A 3,633-nucleotide genomic window follows, 5' to 3' on the forward strand; every position below is an offset into this window, starting at 1 on the left:
TTATATAGAATGTCACCATAAATGGGGAAAGCTAATTGTGTCAATATATTACAAGCCAAAAGTAAGTAAGAGCAACAGGAAATTGTCAATGCAATACAGTCACAATACTCCTACTTATGTTCCTGTATCTATGTTGTTAGCATTGTATCACCTTAGAAAATGCTGATTTGTATTCAAATACATGTGTTATCCCATTTCAATTGTTTGCTGTCTCACAGGCACTTTCACCTACACCTTTCATCTCATTTGATAGTCAGGGACTTCTTCCTGCCCTGAATACCACAATCTCAATTTATGCAAAGTGCCATCATTAGCACCAGTCCCCCACTGAAATTATGAATGAAAAGCCTTGTTGTTCTTTACAAATAATTTAGGTTTCCTTGGTCAGTCAAATTTAAATGAAAGTGACTTCCAGATGAAGTGCTTATGTGATGGACAGTCCACTCAGCAAGTGAACGAATAGAACAGGAAGTTTTTCAAGGAATATTTCATGCTGACCTGTTAATCTTCTCTGGCACAAAGATAAACTAGAAGTCACAGAATGTGTTTAACAGATGTCAGGAACATTGAGTGATGTACAGGACGTTTAAAATTCCATCTCATTTTTTTTTGTATTTTAGGAAAGCATTCCCTATCCTAAACACAGTAAATGATACAGTACTTTAATATTATTATTATTATTATTATTATTATTATTATTATTATTATTATTATTATTATTATTATTATTATGTAGAATATCTGTTTAAACTTTAAAGATAAAAAAAAAATAATAGTAATAATAATAATAATAATCATAATAATAATATTGTTATTGTTGTTATTATTGTAGTAATAGTAGTAGTAGTATTTTTATTGTCTATAGTGTACATGGCTTATATTATTTTTTTCTTAACTAAATTGTTATACAGTATATTTGTTCTTCCTTTCCTGTTCCTGTGGAGCATATATATATTCCTTTTTATGGAATAAAATGGCTATTAACATTGTTCGTAAATTCAGTTCTGGCTCAGCAGACTATAGTGGAGATTCCCTGCAGTGGTAACACCTACACCTTCATTTACTATTGTTGGAACCAATTGAGGGACAGGCACCATTTATTTGATTTTGAATGCAAAGAGCGGGTCACATAGTTGAATTAGCAAAACCCCCAGCTGAGGAGTTTTATTCTTCTAAGCTTTCTTTTCAGAGCAGGGCAAAAGGTAATTGACAGGCTGATTGTAAAGCTAAGGCCCCAGTCACACATTTTAATAATAGCTGTCTGAGGTGACGAGTGAAGGACTTTTCAGGAAACAGTTTGAGCCCTTCAAGTGGACAGACCTTAGTAACTTCCATGTACTTTCTGCCACAAGCATCTCTTCCAAAAATAACATGGAACATTTAAACACGGCAGTTGTTATTCCTGTACTAAGTAGACAAGCATATGTTTTTTTTCATTTAAAAAAACTACACACCAGAGCAGCCCTAATGTGTGGAACAATACTTAACACAGCTGTTTTAGAATTTGGAGGGTTTTTCTTCTTCTGTTAATATATGTGGAAATAGATAGAACCAAAAGCTCAGTTCTTTTATTTATTAAACTTTAAATAAAGTGAACCAAAAGCAAACACTTTTTTTATTTATTTACATAAACACCACAAAGAAAAAAATTGTGGGTTATTATTTTGACATAAATCCACAAACAGCATGTTTGTACATGTAGGATTACACCAAAAAATCTGCACTTATTATTATAATTATATTATTTTTGCAAATTTTTTCTGTCTCAATTTAAAATGTAATTATGTGTAGGAATCAGAGATGTAACTAGACTTTTTGGTGCCCTGTGCCAGAAAGAGCATTGGCGCCCCCTATTTTTCAAATGGGGACAAAACACACCCGAAAAAGGAGCATGGCCACATGGGAAAGGGCCAGGAAAAAGATGGGGAGGCCAGGAAATGCTGGGGATAAAATAAGATGAAGCTACAAATGAGAATGATTATAAACAGAAAATTGAAAAGCTAAAACAGCGCCCCCCTGCCCTGCGGTGCCCTGTGCGGTGGCACAGGTCGGATTACCCTAGTTATGGCCCTGGTAGGAATAATAACAATTTCCTACCATTTTTTAAAACAGACAAACTGCCACTTTAAATGAAGGGACCCCTTTTTCATCTGACACAAGATGGGGAAGATCTGGGCTTTATATCCCCCCATCTGTGGACAATTGTACTTCTGGTTTTGGACCTGACAAGCTTACATCACAGCAGTGGCGTAACTAGGGTATTTGGAGCCCAGGGCAAATTTTAAAATGGAGCCCCCCCCCCATGTGCGCATAAAATGGGTGTGGTCACAAGGGGTGTAGCCCCACTGAACAATGGGGCATGTCAACATGACACACATCCCTTTCTTGTCACTGGGAAAATCTCTTTCCATATGCACCCTAATGCAGTGCCCCTTATACAGTCCCCCCCTATGCAATGCTCTTAGTAGTAGTCCCCCTTATGCAGGCCCCCAGTAGTACCCCTTATATAGTACCCCGAGTATACTATGCCCCCAGTAGTGCCCCTTATACAGTACCCCCAGTAGTGGTCCCCCTTATGAAGCCCCCGATTAGTTCCCCTTATACAGGCCCCCAGTAATGGTCCCCCATATGCAGTGCCCCTTCACAGTGCCCCCTGTAGTGTTCCCCCTTACACAGCCCCCCATTAGTTCCCCTTATACTGTGCCCCCAGTAGTGATCCTCCATATGCAGGCCCCCAGTAGTGATCCCCCATATGCAGTGCCCCTTATACCATGCCCCCAGGAGTGATCCCCTTATGCAGGCCCCCAGTAATGCCCCTTTTACAGTGCCACCAGTAGTGATCCCTCATATGCAGTGCCCCTTACACAGTTCCCACTGTAGTAGTCCCCTTTATGCAGCCCACCATTAGTTCCCCTTATACAGAGCCCCCAGTAGTGATCCCTCATATGCAGGCCCCCAGTAGTGATCCCCCATATGCAGTTCCACTTTATACAGTGCCCCCAGGAGTGATCCCCCCTTATGCAGGCCCCCAGTAGTGCCCCTTATACAGTGCCCCCAGTAGTTATCCTCCCTATGCAGTGTCCCCTGTAGTGGTTCTCCCTTTTCAGTGCCTTCTTTAGTGGTCCCCCCAATGCAGTGCCCCCACTAGTAGTCCCCCCTATACAGTGCCCTTTATATAGAGCCCCCAGGAGGAGTCCCCCTTGATGCAGTGCCCCCTGCAGTGGTTCCCCCCAATGCAGTGCCCCTGTAGTATCCCCCCGAAGCAGTGCCCCCAGTTGTAGTCCCCTCACAGTAGTCCCTCCCGATGCAGTGCCACAGTATAAGTGTCCCCCCCTCCGACAAATACACACTGAAAATGACACAATAAATAAAAGAGAAATACTTACCTGAATCCATGCTCCGGCTCCCGCCGCCGTCCACGCGTCAGTCCTCCCGGGATGGCGCGCTCTACATTATGGGAGAGACGTCATGACGTCTCTCCCATTACCCACTGCAGGAGCCGGAAGGGAGCCAGCTCTTGCAGTGGGCGCTGCAGCAGTCAATGAGAGTCTGTCTGACTGGCTACTGATTAACACACACATCGCCGCCGCGCTGGCACAATGTGTGTGTTAGAATGCACAGCATGAGCCCGCC

This window comes from Taudactylus pleione, unplaced genomic scaffold, assembly GCF_031769625.1.
Source record: "Taudactylus pleione unplaced genomic scaffold, aTauple2 ptg000041l, whole genome shotgun sequence".
Classification (NCBI taxonomy): domain Eukaryota; kingdom Metazoa; phylum Chordata; class Amphibia; order Anura; family Myobatrachidae; genus Taudactylus; species Taudactylus pleione.